We start from the raw sequence: 26,652 nt of genomic DNA, 5'->3' as shown, positions 1-26,652 counted from the left end.
GTGGACATAATAAAGAGTTGTTTTCCTTCAGCCTTTCAACTGTATGAGCACTAATTTCGTGTCACTACCTGGTATTCAACACTCCCTGAAACATGTCACATTCCAAACTTTTTATTACCTTTGGTCTTCTTGGGCCCTCATCAGTGTGTGTTTACTTGGGACCAGAGGGGTCCGGTTACAGCCTCACTACTGTTAAGTACCTTGTTTTTGCTAATAGATGCCAAAATGCCACATGTTGTTTAAAAATAGATCCACAATGTTGTAAGATTACAGTCCAGTATAGCACGCCAGGTAATATTTTGTGACCAGAGAATTAAGCAAATGTTGTTTATTTGTACGCATACATTAATCAGTTCTTCCAGATTCACATCATTTGTAAATATGAGCTCCTGTATAACAGCATTTTTGTAAAGGAGGCTTAAATCGTCTGTCAGCCTCTCATCTGCTATTCATGTTATTGTTTGAACCTTATTAATGGGAAGAGAAAGCAGAAACAGGGCATCGGTAATATGAATAAGCAGTCCAGCCCAAGTAATTTTACATTTGCATTTCAATAGGACTTAAGCTGCTTTCACTGTGTATAAAGACATACCTACAAACAGGAGTGGAGAGAGGGATTTGAGCTAATACTGTACTTACATTTTCCACAACATTTTTTTTCTGCAAAAAGCCTCTTGCTTTCCTACATCATTCTCTGGATCCTACAGAATTCTTCTTGGTAGCATTAGGAGCTTATGCTATTACTGTGATCATGATTGTGTGTGTTTGTGTGTGTGTGTGTGTGTGTGTGTGTGTGAGAGAGAGAGAGAGAGAGACAGACAGACAGACAGACAGACAAGACAGACAGAGAGAGAGATCCATCTCTGTATGAAGCCTGCTTGTAAAATATCTTAGAAACATCCCACATATATTTATGCACACATACATGCCATGTAACATGTAAGAAATTTTTAAAATTCAGAGTAGGAACATATTACTTATTCTTAATTTACACAAATTTAAGAGGAGGAAAAGATTGTGCATCAATAATGCAAAATATAAGTCGCCTTTGTACTTAGGACAAATCCATGTGGTTTATTTGCCATGATGTCTTATAAAGTAGCAAAAATTGCTAAATCCAAAATAAAATATATGTTATCATTATCTTAAATACAGTAACTTACAGGGACAGGAGCTTTAGCTAAAAGACTTCTACATTCCTAAATTCCCACTTCTCCACTTTTTGGACTTCACAGATCAACTAGAACTTAATTTATCTTCCAAGACATTTCAAAGATGATTGCTAGGAACCCTGAGATTTATTCAAGTATTGCCTTCAACAGCCAAGATTGTAATTTGTCAGAACTCAGATTCATTCCAAAAGCCTGTATATTAGGGGGTCAGCTCTTGTCCTATTCTGAGCCTACTGCCAATTCTTAAGAAAAATTATTCAATAGCAAGGATGGAAAAAAGATTTAAAATTCCCCAAAGCCTGTTTCAGTGCTTTAGATTAGCTATTCAGTCAATCAAGTTTTATTGTTCAATTTAGGTCATTGCAAGACTTTGTTAAAATATCTGGACAAAGACAGAACTGCATTTCAGCTGATTACTGTTAGAAACACTAACATTTTATGGATCTGACATGGTGAAAAAGAGGAAAAAAGAATATAGGTCAGTAGTTAAAGGGGATACAATGTATTAGGCAATGGCTATTTTCTTATATAAAGTTGTAAGTCCTTTTTATATGCAACGTTTTTGTCTCCTTTCACCTTGTGAAGTTGCCCAGAGTCATTTTGAAGTGGGGCACCTTAGACATTTGACAAATAAATAAGTGAATAACTTATTTACAATAACTTACTAACATAATAGGAGCTTATCAGTAGTTTTAGTCAGGGACATCATCAAAGTAAACAACCAAAGCCCACATATTACAAATGTCACCAAGTCATAAATCCTACCAGATATGACATGTTACTTAATTCTACCTGGAAAAGCTGCTTGGGAGCCCTAAAGTTAATGATTAACATAACCCTCTGCTTGATTGCATTGACCTCTAGTAACCCTAGGGCTTGACGGTATAAAAAGTCTACCCTTTGAAGCAAACCCCATTTTGACCACTTTTGAAATAAAGCACTCATAAAGTTTATTTTTGTTGTGTTTTTACAATCACCCAAAATGCAGGAGAAAAAAGCTTTTAAAAGCTATTGCCTGCTTTTCTATCTTGTCTGAAAGTTAAAAACATACATTGTTGCAAAGTTTAACTGGAAACACACACACACACACACACCATCTTAAATGGGGGGGGGCTTTTAAAGCTAAACCCTGCTTTTTTCCCTTCTCTGAAAGTTAAATACATACATATAATTTTGCAAAGTTTAACTGAAACACACATGCATGTCCCTCAAACCCTCCAGCAAGCAATGAAAAATGAACATACCAAAAAAAAAAAAAAAAAACCCTTTAAACTCCTATGTGCAAAAGTTTAACTACAGGTCTGCAACTGAACAGAGGCACACTTTTGCAGTGACTACTGACACGCACCAAGCTCATTCTGCAAGGGGAGATCTGTTACTGTACCTACTCCAGAGCATGCTCTGCATGGATAAACATCTGTCACTTAGCAAAAGGGGTGCTGGTTACATGTCCTGGCACACCTGGGCAGAAGTTGAGGCCTTTTTTTTTCAAGCATAAAAGCTGATTTGTTTAATATAAAATTGACTTATAAGCCCCCAAAACAAAAGGCTAGAAGAATGAGACTCCACACTCTTGAAACATGCAACCTGTTTGAGGAGAAGCACTGGAGTCCTACTGCCTTGTTACTGTAGGCTCTGTAATACAGCAAATGGTAAACATAAAGATTAAGAAAAATAGTAGAACTATACAGGTAGTCCCCGGGTTAAGAATGTCCAGGTTACAGATGACCCATAGTTAAGAAAAGAGCCTATTGTGGCAAAATTCAAGTTAAATACACAATGGTTCAAGTTCATTATACAATATTACTTATACAGTATTATAGAAGGCTGCATGTTTCAGGAGTGTGGAGTCTTGTACAAATTCAACTTCAGGACAGACCTTGGGAATGGAACTCGTTCTTAAACTGGGGGCCACCTGTACCCAATATCCCAAATTTATTTGTGTTGTTTTAGAAACTATAAGGTCCAAAATGTTAGCCTGACCCCAAATTCTGAAACTCTATAAAAAAAAAAAAATCTTCACCATTATCCAGTACATTGTCAACATGGCCAAGAAGAATAAATTGATGGCCACATTGAAACAAAGTCATTGAAAGCTTTTGTTACAGTTTTTCCAGACAGGAGGCCCTTTGGATAAGTATAAATATTTCTACCGAGCTGGATAAATTGTATTTTATATAGGACACTTTTGTTGAAATGGCAACCACCATGCATTTCACTGAGGAGGACACTAATCTACTTTTAGTAATGTCAAACATTGGAGCCAAACTGTCTGTTAATTTGAAAAGGCCGATGTGTCAAACTGCTACTCCTGTCAATTACAAGAGTTATAAAGAACCCTATTTTCAAAATATATTTTATTATAACATTCAGTGGAAGAACATCAAAATGTAGGGGACGTACATCAGTATTTTGAACTTGCTAAAATATACGTACTGAGGAGCCTTTATTTCCCAGACTAATACTACAAACTAGGGGACAAATTAATGTTTAATTTGTATGCAAACTGCAGAGAAACACAACAGACCATTTTGCATAGACATAATGATGGAGAGAGGGCCATGGCTGTACCATAGAACAAAATGTTGCTCTAGAGAAAGGGTACAGTACTGCCAAAATCGATGAGGCCTGGCATTTTGAAAGAAAGGCAAACACATTATTTTCAAAATATATCAACACACATTTCAGACAAAAACAGGAAGCTGGAAGGTACTATGACTGGGGCAAGACAAAGCAAGACCAACACCAGTCAATTCAGGATGACAAAAGAATGAAAGCATCCACTTACAATGTGAGCATATCAAAGTGAACCCAAACAGATTGCTATGCTCTTTTTAAACTCAGTGTAGAGTTAGTTTGGACAGAGCCCCAACCATGCAACCATACCTATAGTGACAATCTAGAGGAATTGTTCAAATATCTTTTTGTTTCTTCATGTGAATTTACTGACACAGAGACAGCCAACATGACATGAAAAACTTCCACACCCCACCCCACCAAATCCAATGAACTAACATATTTATTGCCTGTTTTACTACAGCTTATGCACAACTGGAATTGTATAGTTTCCCGGAGGGTTTGGACAAGAGGTGTCTGTATCATGACCCTAATCCAGTCATTTTTATTGGCAGGGAAGTTGTGTGGACACCACCATTAGATAATTTAGGACAACTGGCAGGTAAGATCCCACCAAACACCACAATTACCAAGTCTGTGTCAGAGTGTCCAAAAACATATGGGTATGCTTATGAAATGCAAAAGTGGTATTAAAGGTGAAGGGGCTTAGTCTTAAACAGCACTAACTGTGGTAACATTAACTGAAAGCCTGAAAGATTTGGTGGATGAGGAAGGAAGGTAAGATTGCGATAGTGGTGGAGTGGCCTAGGAATGTTAGAGTTAAGAACCAGTGGACACTAGAAATATGGGTTTTTCAGAAAAAGAAAAAAACCCTAAAGATTTATACAATAAAAGGGAACTAAAGGGCAAGGATTACTGTATGCTGCCTGTTATTAAACATAATTAAAAAGGTACAGTTGTTACATCCTTTTCTTGTGCAATTCTGGGAAATCATTTTTATCAAACAAATGTTGGAACGTGGTGGTGCTGTGTTGTCTAAATTGCCTTAGAATATTGTATGGTTTTACAGTTGCTGGCAATCTTTGCATAAAGAACTGCTCAATAAATGTCCATATACTAGGTTTATGGAGGCCCTTCTGTCTTCTTTAAGATGTTGTTTCTACCAAATGAAATTAACTAAAGTTAACTAAAATTAACTTGAAAAAGAAGAGTAAAACACAGTAGCTCACCATCTAACACTAATTATAACCAGATGAAAGAGAGGATGCATAGAAACTAGGAGATTTTAAAAGCATTAATAAAGGCTTGACCTAAACAGAAAAAGGCCATTTTATACAGTTGCTCAGGCTGTGGAAGTTATCTCCAATGATTTTTAAAGGTTTGTAGGATCTTTAAAATCCTCCTTAGCCACCATCTTCAAAACTACAGATCTTTATTTTTCAAAAGCACACAAGATCTGGACGTATCAGACCAAAAGAAAAGACGTTCACTTGCCATGACTCAACCTCCAGATAATTCCACCTGGATGACTGACAATCTTCATCAACGTATCAACCAAACACACAAGACTTTAAAAAGTCAAAGTCAAATGCAACCTCTGACCAGGTGAACCAGGACATGTAACCAAAACCCCTTTATCTAAGTGAGAAATGTTTACCCTTGCAGATTATGCTCTGCGCATGCCTATATTTACTCTAGACATACTCAAGCATACAACTAACCTCACCACTCAGACACAAACAAATCTCTTTCAGGTCATGCTTTATGTTAAAAGGTTCTTTTTAAAAACCCCATCCAATTTATCGGACATTGCACTAGCTTGGCTGTCCCTCCCCATCCATATGTAACATGCTAAATACTCGATTGCAGACCCCAAACATATAGTTGAATTTACGAGGACACACCATTGGTATGCTCCTCCATACCAATGCACACTGAATGTGTATTGAATATCAAACTGATCACAGTTTGTATCTTCTGCATTTCATTTCCCTTGAACCTCCCATTTCCATTTCACCCACCACCTATTCAGAGAAATAATTCTTCCATCTGATGAAGAGGTCCCAGTCTCAAAAACATTGGGACATAATACATATTTCAGACTCAAAAGTGCTACAAAAATACCATTGTGATGTAGTTCACTTTGCTTTAACAAAATATCTCACTGACTTGAGTGGAAACAAAAATGATGGCATGTCAAGCTGTCCACTCTTAGTAGTGCTCTGATATCATCATATGACATACAGTATTTCTCTCACGCAAACAGTATAATGTTTGTGGCTGGTACAGATGGGCAAATACACAAAGCTATGTAGCACAAGGACAGACTAAACTTTATGGGATGACAGATAAGGACTTATTAAAGGGCAGCATCTTCAGATGGAGCCTGTGTCAAATAAACATCTAACTCTATTATCAGGAAGGATTTCTCTGGAGTAAAGACATACTGAAGGAGTTGAACGCTCCCATCCATTTGGTATTCAGTTCTCTGTTCATTTTCTTGGCACCTGTAGAACTTATATTCCATAATAACTTTCCAATCACTGTACAGGCTTTCAGTACATTTCTATTATAAAGAAGAACAAGCAAGCCTTTTTTTATATGCATCATAAAGAAACAAACAAATAAAAAAGGACAAATCCAATTTTATTTTATTTTGAGGTCATTTTTAAGGTGGCATAAAGAGATACAGCCTTGTAAGAAATGTCTGAACAACACAGCAGCTATCTGTTTTCAATTTTCTAACAAGGCTACCATTCTGCTACCATTAGAAACCAAATACATACACACATATTTGCCGCTTGTACATATGCCTCAGAAGAACCAAGGAATAGGGCATTTATGGAAATAACCACAGTAAAAAGAAAGAATTTATGATGAATTGATAAATAATTTCAACAGTTAAGGCTTATTCTAATTGGATATCATACAAATGAATTCAGCTTCTTAAAGAGATACCTTTTCTTTGCTCTTTGATGTTCATTTTATTGATGCAAACCTACTATACACTGACTCTTATTTTCAGTAATTACACAATGTATGCTGGAAAAGCAAATAAAAATATCATAATAAAATGTCATGTATCATTTGTCTTTCTTTTTACTCTATTTTCTTATATTGTTCTCTTTATAACTTTTAAGAAATGATATATGTAGAGATAAAAGCCAAATGAACCGTTCTAGCTTTGTTTTCATTTTTCATTCAAGACATTCCATTTGCAAAAGAAATAAACATTCAGCTCTATAGCTACTTGTCTTTCCAGCCTCAGGAACAATTCCAGAAAAAAAGTAAAGTCTAGTTTCTCCTGAACATGTGACTTCCTTGATATGATTCAGCCTTAAAGAGCAATTCAAACCACTTTGAAACTACAGTACCTCAATTAAGCATGAGTTATATTTCCATCTTGTTTTTCTTTCCAATAGTAAAATGCATTTTCTAAGGGTATCAACCAATTATTATTAGATGTTTTAATTATACTAATTAAAGTTCAGGAATTAGTACAATTAAAACCTAATATTAACTGGTTGATATCCTTAGAACATATATTTCACTATTGAAAAAAAAGGCAAACAAGATGGAAATACAATTCATGGCTAATTATGAGGGAGGTATAAATTCAAGCAACTTTTATATATCTATTCCATGTTTGAATATAGTAGTTTTACATAGGGTCATCAGGTCTCAGTTTAGAAGCATTACCGTTTCTTGAAAAATTCAGTGGCTCAAAGAAAACATACATCTTTTGAATCTTCTAGTTCACATTCTTCCACAGGTCACTTACTCTGAAGTTCCAGCTTTGAAGCCCATCAGTGGGGGAGGACAGATGAAGGAAATGATAGTGGGTCAGAGAGACAGAGGAGGAGCTGCTTGTCTTTAATGAGCCAGAGCTAAAGAGATGATTGACAAGTGGAACCCAAGTTTAAAGCACTTAGAATTTCTGAAGTTCTACAAATATTCAATCAGTTCTGAATTAATACTGAACCTTGAAGACTTGTGCTGCAAAGGCAAATTTTACAAGTCTGCATTGTTCTAATGGTTTTGCCAAAGCAAAAGCATCCACAAATGGAATACATTATTTTTCTACAGCCTGGTTTTCCCTGCCCTCCCCCCCAACCAATTTGTGCCCTATTCCCACTCTGAGAAATGCCTCAGATCAGCCTGTAGGAGATACTGTAAAGGAGAAGAGAGGTATTCCATAGCACAAGCTGAGGTTTGCTCCCAGAAAATCTAGCATGTTTGAATATGCAGCGGTTATCTGCATATGAGTTATAAAGCAGGAATGGTCAAATTAAAAAAAAAATACATTAAAGGAATATCAGACAAGCAAATACATTCCACTGGAACTTATCTTGTTAGTATATTGGAATAAGAAATAGAGAAAGAATGCCATCAATACTTCCTTTTTTAAAGTTAGAAGCAACTCATTAAGATTGTGGGATAGTCACATTTCCTTTAAATTAAAGAAGCAAGTAAAATGTTTTAAATTCAGTTGATGTGGTGAAGGCAGGGGCAAACCAGTTCCAACGATCTTGCCAAGAAAACTGCAGCAACTTGTCTAGGTAGTCAAGACTGGGAGTCAAGACTGACTCGAAGGTGTGCGTGCGCACATGCGTGCGCGCGCACACACACACACACAAATCAAATGAGAAACAAACAAGAAAAAAGAACTATTACTTCAATTTGGAATGTAAACAAGTATGCCTCAAATCCAGAAAAGATGATGAATGAATTTGTTAAATATTATTCTCAACTACATAGATAAAAAATATACTTTTAATTTGGACATTACCAAATATTTAAATACAACACAGATTATGAGGTTTACATATTAACAAAAGGAACCTCTTAATAAACTAATCACAGATGAAACAAGAAGCAATACAGAAATCAAAATTAAATAAATCCCCATGACCAGATGGCTTTTCTGCAATATATTTTAACATTTTAAACAAATTCGGAGAATTTTTATTAGCCAGGTAATAAAAGAGGTAAGAGGTCAAGTACTCCTTTCTTCGTGTCAAGAGGCTTTTATTTCTTTGATTTACAAAGAGAAGAATGATCCAACTTGTCCATATAGACCTATTTCTTTATTGAAACTAGATTTTTCATGGATATACTTGCAAAGAAATGAAATAGTCTTCTAGCTGATCTAATTTATCCTGACCAGGCAAGAGCTGTATGAACAGGTATATGAAGCATAATATCAGATATAACTCAAATGCTATTGATAATATTAATCAGAAAAATAAAAAAGCATCTATGATTTTTCTTGTTGCAAGAAAAGCTTTTGTTAAATTGGAATGGTCTTTTATATTATAGGATAGAAAGAAGCCAAGATAATTGTAAGTGAATTTTATCAGCAAAATGTATTATAGGAAAAGGGGCAGGACAAGGTTGTCCTCTTTCTCTTTCTTTATTCTTATTGGGATTAGAGCCATTGGCAAGGCAGATATGCCAAGAGGATAAAATTTCAGGAATCAGATTGGTAAATTGGGAACATAAACTAAAATTATACTGTATGATGATGATCATGTACTCAGTTACTCATCCAAAGGACTCCTTAGAATCAATCACAGAATATACAGTATACAACCATATGGCTTTGTATCTCATACACAACCTCCACTCAAAGCTGAGCTTTGATATCAGAAGTGAGCCTAGCTGGAAGGAAAGTAGTTGGAGACATATAAGGAAACTCTCCCCCAGTCTGATGCACTCCAGATATATTTCTAGGGATTCTCAAATTGCAGCCCAGCAAATCTGTGGAAGATTGAGCTACCAGAATGTAAATGGCAGTGCTACAGAGGATTCAGCTTCTCTCCCAGAAGTTTCCCTATTGCTGTAAAAATCAAGCTTCTCAGACACACTTACTGTATTTATAAGTGATTGGGGAACACTAGATTTAAACAAATGACTCTGTTATCACAAATTAGCCAGTCCAGCACACTGTCACACTTGTTAAATTTTGTGAACATTATTATATGAAAAATCTGCTGAATGTAAACACATAAATAAAAATAATAAATTTCAAATAAGCTTAAATTTAGTATACAATTAAATGTTATAACACTCTAGTCTGTCCCTTAATTCAGGGCTAAGAGAGCTTATAATATTTGGAAGAACGTTGCTGCATCAATAAAATTGTTCTAGTATACTGCCAACATTTTAAAAAAGTAATTGGAGTTTTGTTTGCCTCTCCAAATATATGGTTGGTGATTATTATTAATTTGTTGGTTTTGGTATTTTTATTATTATTGTTGTTGTTGTTACTGTTACTGTTATTATTATTATTAATATCACACACATTTTTTTCACTTCCATGGTAATATCTACAATCATGCTAGTAGGGATAAGCACAATTATTTTGTATATATATTATGGATGAATATGAATTTTTAAATGGGCTCCAGCACATACTATAGATGGGAAATCCATCCTAGATGCTAGTGCTTTTTAAATTGATCATTTCAGTCCCTAAACATTTGGAGATTTTGCATAGATAGATAGATAGATAGATAGATAGATAGATAGATAGATATCAAGTCAATATGAACTAATTTTTAAAAAACTTTTAAAAAGCATTTATAACTTTGGGTGACTTCAGTACTGAAAGCAGCTTTTCATATATTATCTATAAAATGCCTCTGTTTTCCATCTGCACTTCTAATGCATTCACTATTAAACCCATAAATATGTCCTGAACAATGTAAATACAAGTTATATATTACTCATAAATTAAGACACACTATCTGTTGTCTCTGTTGTTGTCAATTAAGACTGGATTGAACATACAAACTTTCAAGTAGGATATTGCATCTGCAAACAGTGATTTGGGGTATTCAATGAATTTCAGCAATAAACAGATTCTAAGAATATTAAGTAGGGATGGTCTTACACTAGAAATCCAGATGACCATGTCCCCCTCTCCTCCATTTTATGCACTCTTCCAAACAATATTTGGCTTTAGTATCCCAGCAATTTTCTGGGTAGAATATGCCAAAACCTTTTAGGACTGTGCTCCTCAATAAATACACACACATGTATATTAACTTGCCTAACAGTAATGTACATTTATTTATTTATTTAAATTGGTTTATATAGCCACCTATTCCACAAATGCAATTCTGTGTAGCTGAGAAGGATTTTTAAAAGTACAATATAAATGCAATATATAAAACATACACTTCCCATTCAACTAAAAGTGGCTCCCTAAAACACGATACATCAGCAGTGTGGGCCCATTACTTTCCTGGCCCCCATGTCTGGCAAAACAGCTAGACCTTCAAGGCTTTCCAAAAGATGAGCAGAGTCAGGGCCAACTGAACCTTAGGCAGTATGGTGTTCCAGAGGGCAGGTGCAACTCCAGAAAAGGCCTGCTTCTTGGGCCTTGGTAGATGATAATCCCTAATAGGTGGGACTGGGGACCACTTCATTTAGGACCCTCTGATGCTACAAGGCAACCACCTTCTCAACCACCTTCCCTAAACAGGGAAAGTTGGAGACTGGGCAAAAGTTGTCCAAAATAGTTGGGTCTAGGGATGGCATCTTGAGGAGCAGGTGGACCACTGCCTCCTTAAGGGACAACAGAACTATCCCCTCTCTCAAGAATGCATTCCTCATTGCCTAGACCCAACCACATGTCCTCAGTGCCTTGGCCAGCCGAAGTGGCCCCAAGAAACCCAGTCCACTTCCTCAAGACTAATAGGGTCAAATTCAGCCCAGATAACCAAACTATGATGCATTTCAGTCAATTCCACAGGACCTGTGCAAAGACCACAGTCCAATTTGGAGTGAATTGGAGTAACTTTAACCTCAAGATGCCTAGCATGTTCTTCCTCATGTAATTTTGCCAATATAGAATGCCCTTTGTATGCATCAGGCTTTTTAAAAACCTTTTTGTACATACTTTTCTACAGTATAATTTAGACATTATATAGACTTTGTTTAGAGCATCACATTGCAAAATTCTGAAAACTACAAATGATTTCATTCTGATTTTCATATGATTTGGAAAATATGAATAATGCAAGTTTATAAGGGCAAACATGCAGAATGAAATTCTCTCCCCCCTCACTAAGTACATGGTAATTTGGGATCTACATGTTAGATCTCTACATTTACAATTATGATCCTTTTAACTATTATTAGACAAAATCAGGAAAACAAAACCCATGTATTCCCAAGATCTAATCAAGGAACATAGCATAGCCTTTCTCAACCAGGTGCCTTTGAGATAGCAGGACTACAACCCCCAGAATTCCCATGAATAGTCTGGAAATTAAGAAGGTTGCAGTTTAAACACACAAGAAGGATTCTAGGTTAAAAACATATGTAGCAGATGCTACCAGTTACTATGAATTCTTAAATTTACACTTGGAATACAATTTCCCACATTTTTAAAGGATCAGACATATCTAAGGGCAAAATAATTCATTATGCAGGAGCAATTTGATCTCCAAAATTGCAATCTCCACTTTCAAAAGCTGTGGGAGAAGGGAAGTTTTCATCTTTTCCTCCCTATGCTATTTTAGTCCATCTCATGGCCCTTTTAGAGAAAAATAGAAATCAAGCTTATGGAATGAGGAGCTTTATATCAGGAGAATAGCACTGCAGGGAAATATAAAACATAGGCATTGAGTGCTGTACCTCTCATAATGCTAAGCTTCCTCGTTCCAAAATGATAATGATGACGAAAATGATGATGATGATCACAGAAAAAGTAGTAATGAATCTCTCACGTAACGATGGGATCTGTAAAAACACTGATCCACAAATTAGACAAGCACGTTTTAGTCTAGAGTGTTGTGCACATCTAGCCAGTTTGGATTTGTGAATAAATGGATCAACAGAATAAATCAAGGTAAAGTTGACCACCCTGAACAGGTGTGGTCTTCAAACTGTAAGCCTTAGACTATATGGTGGAGGAAGGGTGAGCTTTCACTTCATTCCTTCAGCAGTTCAGCTGAGCTGTCCTGCTCTTGCAACGTATAGACTAGAAATGGCAAGAAGGTTTGGGATCCAGAGGCAAATTACAGTCTAGGAGCCTCAAAAAGCTAACATCTACAGTATATATTTAAAAATACGTCCAATTTAAAAAATAAACTTTGCACCAGGGCATGCAAAACTTCCATTCCAAATTCAAAAGAGCTATTCCAGGCTGAAACTGGCTGTTTCAATTATTCTGGAACAGCTTTGAGCTCCCCAAATGTCAAAAACATGTGATTTCAAATGTGAAACAACTGTTTCATACTCAAAACAAGGTGTTTCATAGTTAAAGTTGTTCAAATTTGAAATATTTTGCATACCACTGCTTAGCAGCATTTAACAATTATTTCTACCATATGATTAATATTAGAAGGAGTCCCTGTTGGCTACTGATCCCTGGAGCCAGACAATCTTGCTAATTTACTCCCTCTAGAATCTTCAGGCAAGTAATATGAATGATAATTTCCACATGGCACCTGTTTCTCCACTGGGTCAAGCTGAGGCAGCAGATGGCAATGTTGTCGCTAGCTTTTGGTATAAGCCTGATGTAACACATATATAGTAATACATTCTAGGAAAATAAAAAGTAAGACATGCAAATACGAAGTAGATTTTTTTAAAGACACTTTTCACTTGTTTTCTCTCAGCATTTCAGAATAGTTTTTATATTCTGTCATAGGATGTCTTCATTTATGTAGCAGTTTCTCTTCTATCTGGTTTTGGGATCTCTAAAGTATTGCCTGGATCCATCAAGTTGCCCATAGACATTTCTTACGAGGCCTCCCAGCTCCACTGTTTTTACATTTAAAAATAATAATAATTTTAAAATATTGAAAACTCTCCAGAAAGCAAAATATCAGCTTATAGTTTTATGTTTATTTCTAAGAATGCCGAAATGGGCCCCATAAGCTTTGTTAGAAGATAAAAGGAGGGGAAGCTATAATCCACTGCTTTGTTTGGATGTGTGTACAGCTTCCAAGAAAAAGGACAAATTGTTAAATAGGGAAAATCATGGCCAGGAACAGAGGCCTAAAAACCATGGCCAAGTAGCATTCCAAGAAATTGGTATATCATGTTTGGTCATAGCCGCCCCCCATGCAGCCTTTTTGTACATGATAAATATCCAGAAGCCAGTTGTTCTTGGATAAGCACCCATAATATGTTCTGAAAATTCCAAATGTGCCTATAAGTCTAAAAAGGCTGAATACCTCTGATCTAGCCACCAATAAAACTGAAATGTGACTGAAAGCAGAAGATCCATATTGGATCAAATTAAAGACCTACTAAGCCTCATCTACAAGGATTGGGAATAGGAGGTACCATTTAATGATGGTCCCACTTTGGCTGAGTGGACAGTTCCAGTTGGTAGTCATGAGGGAAGATGATAGGGCCATGATTGTTCCATGATTGTCAGGAACTGGATGTGAAGAAACAAGCTCAGATTAAACAAAGATGGGCTGTTGCTTGTTCAGAAATATCCTGGCCTCCCTTATACTTTGACTCCAGTTGTAGCTTTGGATGATATTATATTCTGCTGGAAAGAATAGGTCTATGACTTGTCTATGGCTTAGACTAGCAGTTCCTACCTGAACAGCAGGTAGAATTTGCATCTTGAGGCTTTATCAGCTTCTGTTGGTTTACCAGTTATAGCTCTACCTGGACCAATAGACTTGAGTAGCAGACTCATGATCAACTGGACTATTGAAATCACTCTGTGAGACTACCTTTGAAGATGACTCAGTAGCTACAACTGATAGAGAATGCAGCAGCCAGATTTCTGGTGGATCTCTGTCACTGCAGAACATGCTTGTTTAATAGTCACTGCATTGGTTGGCACTAGGCTTCTGGGCCCAATTCAAAGTGCTAGTTATCTCTAACATACAGAACACGGCACTAGGGTATCTTGTGCACCCTCTTGCCCAAAAGATTCTGCCCATTCTCTCACAAGTATCCCATGTGAAGTATGACAGAGGTGGCCAAAAAAGGCCTTGTCTGTGATAGCCCCAACACTGTGGGGCATCTTGACCTTAGATATATGTTTGGACTCCTCACTCCTGGCTTTTAAAAAATTGCTCAATTCCATTTAGCATGGTCCTTCAGTGTTGTTATGTCTAGCTGGGGAATGGATATGACTATCTTATTTTACCTTATTCTTAATTTTTAACAATTGTTGATATATTCGGGAAAATTGCTTTTGTGATTCTTCTGTATCCAACCCAGAGTTGTTAGACTCAGGACATATTAAAATTTTGTAAATAAATAATTAATACTGATTATCTCTAGCACACTTAGCCAGTTGCATTCCTTTTTCATTTAATGGGAATACTTTCACTGTTAAATTGTTCATTGATCCCTTTATTGCAAAATTATTCAGTGGCTTGTGAACATTATTTGGTGTTGCAGCTCTTCTGAGAATTTGCTTTCTGTGTCTCTTATGTCAGCAAGCAAAGATACAAAAGCCACAGAGAATATTTCTCTCAGTCTTTGTTTCCATTAGCCTTTCAGTCAGAGCAATGTTTCTGAGGGCTCCCTAGATTTAATGCACAGCTATCCAGTGGGACTCTAGATTGTATCTGTAGCACACACAGGTCTGCATCTTCTTTTTAAGCAGGACTGCCAATACCATGGGAATAAAACCTGACAATGAGATGTCATTGCTCTTAAGACACAGAAGTATCCATTTTCTTACCAAACTGACAGATTTGCAGACAGAAGTCTTAAGAGTCTACCAATTTTGATCAAGCTTGATTATGACAGCAAAGAATTCCCAGACCTCCTTCTTCCAGCCCTTCTCACCATCTCATAGCCAGTATGAAATAATTGTCATTGAAAAGCCATGGATCTTAGGATAAAGACCAAATGGCCCAGAGCCTCAACCTAATTCATGCAGATGCCAGGACTAAGGATAAAACAGTGAGATGCCAGTGTGTATAAAGCAGATTAAGAAGAAATAGAGAATATTGGAGCTAGGCAGTTATGGTTCTAAGATTCTAGTATTCTGTGATTCCATAGATATATACCAATGAGGTTTGTACACTATGAAATGCAGAATATTGTGTACATTTCAAAGAATTCTATAACTTCCTCAGTCCCCATAGAGACACAAAGAAGCAGCTATTCAAGCAGGTCAGTCTAATAAAAAACAACCATTCTCACAGAAGACCTGCTATGGAGAAGGGTAAGTGACTTATTTCAGGCTGCACAATGGGAATGAGATGAACGTAGGTGAAGTCAGGAATTTTGACTGAATGGTGCAGCAAGTTGTTAATGTTGTTATTTTCAATGTTAGTCTCAACAAAAGAGTTTTCCTTCAAGTAATCAAGTGCCCTGAGCTGGCCCTGCCATCCTCTGAAAACAGACTGCCCTACATACAATATAAGGAACAATCTTCATGCAATTAATCCTAAATCATAAAACATGATTCAGACTCTCTGAAGAGTAATTTTCCCTACATGCTTTTTGAAAATTTAGAATTAAAACTTTTCTAAATAAATAAATTTTAATTACTCCTGCAGATGAGCTTTAATAAAAATGGACAAGGTATACTATAAAATTGTGAGAGATGGAGACAGCAGCCCCAGTCTGGCAAACACAATTCAAATGGGAAGAGGGCTTCTCATGTTATTAAGGCTACAAATGGAATATTTATGCAAAGTAGTGTGGGATGGCAACTTCCTTATTTCCTTGGTAATTGCTATATATTAAAAACCCCATGTCCTATTCATTTACAAATAAAAGTAATGCACTTCCTCTCCAGTAACTATAGTGCATTCTGCACACATGCACACACTCATCTACATCCAGTATGGCAGTTCTTTACCATCAACACCATTACAGGTCTTCAGTACTAATGATTCTCACATTACAACTATTTTGAAGGGAGCTTGAATGAAAGAAAATGTAGATGAGGTATTAAGAGAAGTCAGGACATTGTACAGCACATTTTCAATGTCAAATAATTTTCAAATAATACTTTGAATTTGACTCCTGTAAGTATACGGACAAGTCCATGCAATTATATAGGCAGCATTTTTCAGAAGTGATTTGTCACTGCCTCCTTCCCAGGGCTGAGAGAAAGTGACTGGCCCAAGGTCACCCAGATGGCTTTCATGCCTACACAGGACTAGAACTCATAGTTCCCTGGTCTTAGTCTAGCACCTTAGCCATTAGACCAAATGGGCTATCCTTTTTTTCTCTTTTCCATATTATTAAGAGGGTCTTCATTGCAGCAAAATCTCCTTCGTTGATTGTATTTCAACAATATTTTAAAAATTATAGAGTGGTTATAATTGGCCTGGTCCAATAAAAATATAATCAAATAAGTTTTCAAGGAGTTTTCTAAAAAGAATAGGTGAGACACCGTAAGTGCATATACTTTCAGCTGAAATACAATTAAGCTAATTCAAAGAAAATAGGAAAGCAGAATATTAACTCAATTTGAGAACTCCTTTAGGAAATTTAAGTTTTCTACTTTTATTACAGATTTTATATAGAAATGGTAGTGGTGGTGGTGTATGCACACACACATACACCACCACCACTCAAAAGAACAGTGAGCAGGTAAGGATTCAACAGTAGAATGATGCTACTAAATCTTGGCCTCAAAAATATAATGGGATTTTATAATAAATGAAACTTAAGGATAACTTAAGGATATTTCACTGATAATATTGCTCTTGGAAAATTCATACACAAACAGAAACTTGCATTTTCATTAGCTGAAAAGTGGGACTTTTGGCATATATTTCAATCTTTCTCATTTATGAAATAAGACTCTTATTTTTATAAATAAGTTCATCAGAATTAATTTTCCAAAAGATCAACTATATCAGTTTTTGGATGTATTCAGGATGCTACTTTAATAAACAAGACCTGACAGTAAATTTACAGGTAGCAGAAAACATTTATCTGAACACTACTGGAAGAACGGTAAAACACAAGGAATTAATAAATAGCTTTACAAGATATGAAACTCTAGCTAAAAAATAAAGCTAATTTATTGAACTGGAGCTTGCAAAAACAGACGAACTTTATATATTTTCCAAGCAAGATGAAAGCAATTTACATTTTACAATTACAATTTACAATCTTATATTTTAAAATTATTAAAATAATACTAACATATGTCTCATAGTTTCACCATCTATTACTCACACTTTTTGGCTTCTGCATCAAAAGTACCTTTTATTTTTCCACATTTTACACCACTCTGATATGAAGAAAAGAAAAATCAGCAGTAGCCCCAGCAGAAATCAGTGCCTATTAACTTTTTTGCACAATGTTTGTTTACTTTAAAATGAAAATCACATTAACCAGAAAGACCAATTCATTCCACTGCTTCTCCTTAATTTATTTTTTATTTATTTATTTATTTATTTATTTATTTATAAATCAAATTTATACACTGCCCATCTCACTATATAAGTGACTCTAGGTGGCTCACAGATTAAAAAATATACAGTACCTCTAAATGCTTTTCCTAAAATGACAGGATGAGAGATTCCACCTTCAGCAGTCTCTAAGAAAGCTTGCTACAGTTCCTATTCCAAAACATTATCAAAGTTCATTGCTGCATTGTAGACTTTTCTGTAGGCAGTTTCTACAAAAGCATACATTTCATACAAGCATGGATGAATGCATAAAAAAAAAACACTGCAACAGCAAAAGGGTTCATGTCTTTGTCTTAAAAGACTCTGAAACCGCTCAAACCATTTGTACCAGCCAAGAATTATGTAAAAGCCACTGTCAAAAATGCATGTCTATGCTGTTCAGATTACCACGTTTTGCTCTTGATCCTTCGGAGGCATGCTTAGAGAGTATGCCACTCTTCTCAAAACAGCTAGTTCTCTAAGACAGAGTTTCCAGAGAAACTGTACATGGTCAAAGAGACAGCTAAGTCAATTGCATTTGGAGGTTTTGCACTTGAGTAAGAATCTCACCTGAAATAATATATCCAACATGTTTTCCCAACTTTGTATGTGCCAGAAGTAGTGGACTTCAGCTTCCAGAATTCCCATCCTTGGTAGTGATTGTGAAAGTTAAAGCCATGGCCAACTAGAGTTTTATTTTTAGCGACCTCTTGACAAGGATAAATTATGGCCCTTATGTATTCATGGGCATCTCCTTTGGTGCCCATTCGACTTTTAGATGTTTTAAATTTTTCAAAAGAAGCTGTCATGCTGCAAAACAAAGCAGCTTCATTTTATTTATACGATTGCTTTTGGCCACTACATATGTTCTAGAGGCATTCTTAGAAAATAAAAATGATGGATGACTGTCTAGCATGGCTTTTTTTGGAAGTGTGCCCATCTAGCCAGAAAAAAATAATGTAAAATAAATGGGGACAGTAGAAAGCATCTTGTTGCAGGAACAATCTCACTTGTTGACTTCTGTTAACTGTCTATTATGTGACCAGCCGTTTTAACCATTTTGTGCATAGGCAAGAGACACTTATAATTCAGCAATGTGATTTCCCCCCATTCTGAAGCAGAGAATCACAAAATGAGTACATGCCCTAAAATAGTCTAAAATAGTTTTAAAATTCTGAAATGTCTAAAAAAAAAAAATCCTACCTTTATCAAAGTATGACATGGCACCACCCACACTGCACTATGGACTCACCATTCTGGTCCTCAACCCTCATATGTTAAGTATGGCTCCCTGCCAACAAGCATTGTTCACCCTTGCCTAGTAGTCTCCAGATTTGTGGCCCCTAAACAGGAACCCTACAGTTGACCCTTGCTTTCCTTCCATCTTCCCATGCCTAGAAACATCTGTGGAACAGACTCACTTTCAGCTGCACATCAGTACAGAGGAAGGTGCCAGATCAGTTGTCATACTGGCCATGGAGTTACCTTGGGAGCAAGCAGACTAGGTAAAAGACTGATTCAACTGCCCTGTTGATAGGGGAAGGGCTTAATAAAATTGCTGAGGGTGATGACCAACTGTCTTTTACTGGAGATTTTTAAGTAGACATCAGCATCCATCTGTTGGAGATGTCCTGTGTTTTCCTATATGGAACAAAAGCTTTGAAGGCCCACTTTAATTCTTTGAGACTGTTTATTTGTGATGGAAGTGGGGATGAGTGGGAAACCATACCAGATATAACCCTATCAGATTTTACCAAACCTTAGCATTCAGGTGTAGTAATCTATTTTTCATTATTCCACTGAGCTCTCTGTTTGCAAGGGGATGAAGAGATGAGTAATTTGCATCAGCTCAAATCCTCTCTGCTAATTTTAAATTTCAGAACAGTTATCTTTGCATAAATAGGACCCCAGTGGGAATGGATAATGTTTAGTCCCCTCAACTAAGATTTTCAGGAGTGGGGTATGATCAAGTGTGAGTCTCTAAGAAGAGAATTAAACCTTTCTCTTGCTTCTGATCCTGGTGAAAAGCTTAAGACCTCAATTATAGAAATGCTATTTCTTTCTCTTCTATTAACACTAACATAAATGAGGCACTGAAAAATGTGCTCCAGGACTGAATTAGGATTAGACAAAGCCATGGAAGATAAGGCTGCTGATAAGTACCAGCAAGAGCAATAGGCTATCTTCAGGTTCCATGATGTTTCTGAGAAACAGTGTCAGAAGAAAGCTATAGTTTATGCCCTGTTTGTGGACATCCCAAAATCACATGGTTGTCCATAGAAGAAACAAAATACTGGATTACATGTACCTTGGATCCTATTCAGCAAGTTCTCAACTGCTTTGACCAGTTAAGATCACATATTGCACTATACCCTGATTCTGACTTGTTCATTCTGAACTCTCATTACACTTTATATCAGTTCCACATAATGCCCTCTTGATTCTTTCCCTAGAGAACAGGTAATTATGATCAACCTTGCTACTTACCTAATAGAAATCACTCCCATAAATAAATAAAAAAGGTGTCTGCTAAGCTAAAAGCAATGGTGCACCATGACCTCCCAAACTGGCATAAGGGGTGGGGGAGGACCCAAGAGGATTTGAAATGGAGACCCGATCCCACTTGGCATTCCCTAAAACAAATAGAAGAATTTGTTTGCATGCTTGTTTTCTTTACAATAATATTTTGCTGTTCATTTTGCTGCTGTAGCACAGAAGATTCTGGAGGCATGTTGTTATTGTTGTTCTTTGCTATTATTTTAGGTATTATCATAAGTGTAAATATTAATGAATTTTGTGTGCTTTAAGAATGAAGCCAGTTAACTGAAGTTATTATGATCTCAGCTAAAAACAGTGAAGCGTAAGATAAGGGACTAGTTGGGTCAGCAAGACATAGATTGCAGAGTCAGAGAACTGAAGTAATATAGACCTGGCCTTGGGAATGAGGAAGAAATGTGAAATCCATTTAAAGGGACTTTCAGAAAAGATTCCACTTTCTCAGTCCTGAGAAAGAGGAAAATGTAAGAAACTCAAAATAACCCCACTTTGATTTTCTTTCGCATAAGATGGGGAAGAAACAAAACTCTCAACAGGCTTTCAAAACTCTTGTTATTCTTCCCTGCAATAACAAAGAGCATTTTTGGAATCCCTGCTATGTTCCTTTCTTGACCTTGCCTATATTGAATAGGTAACAGAAGGCTTGAGTCTGACATCGAGCTCCTGTCCCTCAACCATGGACATTTTTAGCCAGAAACCTTGAATAAAAGTCAACAGATATCACAGATCCATTTGTTTGTTAATATTTGGTGTTTGCATCCCTCTTTTCCATGCAATAGTCAAGGCAGCATGCATAATGCTCCTCCTTCCTTAGTGTTATCCTTATAAACATTTTGGTGTAGTTCTGTCTGATAGTGTGATTAACTCAAAATTATCAAGTGAGTTTCAGAGTTGAGGGTCTATTCCACATCTAGCACCCTAAGCACTATACCAGACATGGGCTACCAATGACCCGCAATATGTGCTCATTTTAAAAATTTACACATTGATCATTCTTCACTTATCCTCTATTTCCTTGGGCATCAAAACTTGTAACACGTCAAGCTAAAGATCTCAGGAAACTAAGGAAAAACTGTGTTATCTCAACATGTTTGGCCTTATTACAATTTTGCCTTGGCAAAAATAGAGCACACACAAAAAAGTTGACCATAGGAAATGACAAGTATATTCTGGACAGTAAACTACCCATGACATGAATATTCAGAAAACATGAGTCTAAAACTAGAATGAGACAACTGTGTTCCTTGAGCTGTGATGCCAGACATTTCTGGGGGGAAAAAAATGAGATAAAGCCCTTGCTTGTTGGTATATTATAAGACCACCAATACCACCGCATTTGGAGTATGTGACTCTATACCAACCATTGTTCAGCATATAACACAATCAAAGCAAGTCCGGGGGGGGGGGGGGGTTAAAAAAGATTCTTAAAACAAAAAAGTGGGGTAATGCTTCCAAAGTTTAGGGAGAAGAATGAAAGATATTGCAATACAATGCAAAGCACAATGGATGTTCCGTTGTAGGAATCCAAACATCATGTAGCTAAAACTTCAAGATTTTGGGGGGGGGGGGGAAGGAGATAACAGAGCCCCAAAGATACATTTGGAGAATATTTATTTGTGGGTGATTATATTTTCTTTTGCAGCTGTAGGACTGTACAGTAAAAGAGTCAGAAACATTTTGCTTCATTATGGACTACGAAACTTGATTTGAGCACCAACCAGCATTTCAGCCACATACTGAAGTTTCTTTGGATATACTCCCCACTATAACTTCTGAATGCTGCTCAGATATTGAGCAGTATATTCTAGCTAACATATCATGAAAGCAGAAATTGCTTTTATTATCCAGTTAAATTCCATTTCACAATGAGGGAGAAGCAAAATACTTTTAATGCTCTCCTATTTTTCTTTTACAGCAAAATCCTTAAAAGGAAAGCCACCTGCTTATTAGGGGTATGATTGTCAAAGAAGATAAACAAATTACTGTCATTATCTGAAATTGTTCTTCATCCCCTCCCTTTACACTTTTTTTAGCTCTCCACCTGTCTTCAAAGTAGCATATATATGAAGAATGACACTTGTGCTCTCTAAAATAAAATTTATTTTGGTTCTCAGAAAGGAGTTGGTTGCAGAACTTTGCAAGAATTTGTGCTAGCAGGATGTTCTGATTTGTCTTCCTTACTTTTTTAGGGAAGATTCAAAGTAGGGATGTGATATCCCTAGGGGAAACTACGCAATATTTCAACTTTCAAGTTTTAAATGGTTGAAAACTGACATAGTCTTAATAAGCGACATTAGAATAAATGGGCTGATCAAACGCAAGTAGCCAGGTCAAGTAAAGACCCAGGACAGCATGCAGCCCTGCCTTGTCTGTTGTATCATCAATGGGCAAACCCAGCATTTTTGGTTAGATTATTGTGGATTAAGTTTATTGTGTGAACCCAGAATACAGGTTTATTCAGTACCTGAGTTCAGCATGTCCTGCAAACCCATCCTATGTACCATATCCAGATGTATTGGACAGGATCATCAGATACTACAATCTCAGATGCCTTTTGTAACACGTAGTTGTTACTGGATAAGCAGTGGACATTTTTCTTTGCAGTACACAAGCATTTATTTATTAAATCTATATTCCTCCTTTCTGCCTACAACATCCAAGGTAACTTACAGCAATGATAAATACAAATGATAAAACATAAACGTAAAACAATACAATTAAAATCACTTCAGAAATAAAACATCCTTAAAATCAAAATCAATTTAACTAACAATTGCTAAATACTGACAGTGTGCAGGCCAAGTACATTTACCTGGAAATTGCATTACATAGCCAGGCCCTATTCCACATACCAGAGAGCTGAGTTTTTGGCACTGCGACAATGTTAAAAGAGCATGCTGATCTATGTAACAGTGCAGATTCATAGCAGGAGAATGGATTACTCAGATAGGGCTTTAAAGCGAATTCTAGCATCTTAAATCATGCCAGATATGCAATCAGCAGCCAGTACAGATACATCAGTTCAATACAGGCATCATGTGAACCATACAGCTTTCACGTTAGCCATTGAATGTAGCACTAATTAAAATTTTTGGACACTTTTCAAGGGTAGCCCATGCAAAGCACTTTGCAAAAGTCAAACTATACACAAGGTATTGATAATCATTGGTAAATCTGACCAGCACAAAAAAGGTTACATTTAGCCCACTAGCCATAGCTGTGCAAATCCAGTGACGGCTGGGATCAAGGACCATACCTGCTGTGTTTGGGGGAGTGCCAACCCATCCAAAACACCTAAATCACAGAGGTAGCTTTCTCCGTACCAGCAATACCTTCATTTTGTTTGGATTAAATTTCAGCTTGTTCTCCCTCATCCAGCCCATTCTTCAGGTTATGTAATGTTCACAGGTGCTGGACACCAGGGGTGATAAACAGTACAACACCTGGTATTAGGCAAAGAATTCAGGACTTTGTTTCCATAATAGACCCATGTCTCCCTTTCCCACTGGCTGAGACAACTCTATAAATAGGCATGTCCCGATTGAAATTTACTGGAATTCATGACTTATACTAATTTTCCTATTGTTCAGCCTTAGGCTAAACAGATCCTACATGAATCCTCCACAAGCAGAAGACACCTGATCAGGTCATCCAAGATACCAGTTTGTCAATTTGAATTTCCCTCCTTTTGTCAGACTCCCCCAGAGACAAACCCAGCTAGAAACTACGTCTTTGTGGAATTCCAAGAAATGGTGGCTGGGTAACAGTTGACAATTTCTGAGCAAGCAGGAATCATCATTCAAAATGTATACCTTGTCAGGTTTCAAACTCTTCATGTTCTCTTGCAGCGTGGCATGTCCTGGAGACTTGGATTTTCTCAATCTCTAGCCCGTATGTTGTCCATTGATGATAAATATTTCTTTACCTGATCTACTTCCCTGCTCTCCCATTCAGTTAAACTGAGCACATTAGATTGGCATCTTCCAGACCCTGAGTCCTGACACCTTGGAAATTACTTCCACTCCTCTAGGAAAGCCCTGGGCAGTAAATTAGCTTTGTCTTTGAGTGGCTGGCAGATAAAGGCCAAACTTTGCTGCAGAGTCACAGAAAACTGCCTGTAATTATCATGATAAATTTGTATACATAGATCAGGTGGGTTTTTGTTAGCAAAGTCTATGTTTTGTTTTGTTTTGTTTTAAACTGCAGTTGGCCATTTCTGATTTCTTTCTGCTAGATTCTTTAATAAATTGGACTTAATTTTGCCTTGTCTTGAGGAATGGGCTTGGCACTGGGCCATACTTCTAGGTATACATACTAGCCTGGCTCTTAAGGAGAGAATGATGCAGTTCTGGATAAAGGATCTATTCTTCTCTTTTACCTGGATTCTCCTTATTCAAGCAATTGTTGTGAGTTGCATAAAAAGAAACCTCCCATTCCAAGGTTTCTCAACCTCGGCAACTTTAAGATGAATGGACTTCAACTCCCAGAATTCCCCAGCCAGCACGCTGTTGGAAGCAGGGTTCTGGCATGCTAGCTGGGGAATTCTGGGAGTTGAAGTCCATCCATCTTAAAGTTGCCAAGGCTTGAGAAACACTGCATCAACCCCTGAAGTACATGACAAGGGAGATACGGCAACCTCTCCTACCTCATAGGTGGAGATACAGAGGCACCATTTTGTCACAGATGCTTATTATGGGAGGAGTTCATACTGTGCTTTAACCATTTCATTAAGCAAATAGAATGCGTAATTCCATGCATGCTACAACACTGATTTTAGACCAAATACTGGAGTACTTAGCATTTTGATCATGTAAAACATATGTTTCCATCTAAATACAGGAACTCACCACTGAACCATTTATCCCATATCTATTCAGATAGATTCAGTTCACATAGGACAGCCAAACCATGGTTTGCTCATTATAAGTGTCTCTGACTCACAATTCCTTTCTTCCTTCAGATGTACTTCAAATTTGTTCCGCATCTCCTTGCTTGAACAAATGTTTATTGTTGCTTTCAAATCAATTTGCTTCATAACTTTGCTTTCCAGTCTTTTGCACTAGCTGCAAACAGGAGTTTCTACAAGCCAGAGTTTATTCATTTGAATGTAACAATTAGCTGTTTCTAACTCTAACGCTAACCCTAACAGAGTCAACTCTACCATTAAATAGAGGGAGGGAAGAAACTCAGGCAACTGATCTGTGGGGTCTTGAAAAACAGGACAACAGCTTTATGATGACTGTGCAGTTCATAGATGATTCACCTCAATGACCAGGGGTGCTTTGACCTTCTCAATACAGTGAAGTACCTTATAGAGCCTAAGCACTCTGCCAAGATAAAACACTGAGTGAGTCCAATTATTCACATTTATTGGCCAATCTGCCTCATGAGCATCTGCTGTTGTTATTCACGAGAAAGGAAGAGTGTTGGGACCAGACTAAAGATTAAAAGTAGGGTGCCACTTCCCTTCACACTGGCACTCAATCAAATCTCCAGAGTGGAGTACCTCTTTGAAACTATGCTCAGCCATAGCAGTCAGATAGATACAGTTGTAGAATTTTCTGTCTCAGATTTCAGATTAACTTGTACAGTCCCCAAGGTCAAACTGATGTGGAACAGGACACATTTGAAAGGAAAACTGTACTATGCAAGGGAAGGGGAAAGAGGCAAGTGCAAGAAATGCAATGGCAAGAGCATGTATTTGATAGTTACATAGGAACAGACCTACTGTGATTCTTCAGATCATTGCCAGATTTTTTTCTCCATGATGCTATCTGAGAGCTCTCCAATTGTTAAAGGAGATGAATGATCCAAGATCTTATTTTGCATATACTAATTCTCTGACATTCTCATTCTCATAATTTTTGCTACCTATGTACATGCTGTGGTGAAGATGAATCTGCCAAAACCTACATTCTATGGTACTTCTAAAAATACCCAGTTTATCACTCTATTTTACCCAAGTAGTCTTCTTACCAGTGATTACGGCCAAG

At 36.9% G+C, this 26,652-nt stretch overlaps 1 protein-coding gene across 8 annotated transcripts in view; it reads right to left on the bottom strand.

Annotated features, from left to right (window-relative positions):
- The window catches only part of EPHB1 (EPH receptor B1), a 387,938-nt gene that overhangs the window by 339,689 nt on the left and 21,597 nt on the right, over positions 1-26,652 (bottom strand). Inside the window, exon 1 of one of the 8 annotated variants that reach the window (XM_088132651.1) lies at positions 640-795. The exons of 6 other annotated variants lie outside the window; for them this stretch is intronic. The gene's annotated coding sequence lies outside the window, so the exon portion shown is untranslated. Of the gene's footprint in view, positions 1-639; positions 796-26,652 lie in introns of those variants that run through there. One more of the 8 variants, XM_088132655.1, reaches the window with a different exon arrangement.

Source organism: Python bivittatus, unplaced genomic scaffold, assembly GCF_059951505.1.
Source record: "Python bivittatus isolate LINGU-HERP-01145 unplaced genomic scaffold, Pbiv_v1 ctg000980_np1212, whole genome shotgun sequence".
NCBI lineage: Eukaryota > Metazoa > Chordata > Lepidosauria > Squamata > Pythonidae > Python > Python bivittatus.
The sequence above is the reverse complement of the archived record's forward strand: the minus strand, read 5'-3'. Positions and strand labels throughout refer to the sequence as shown.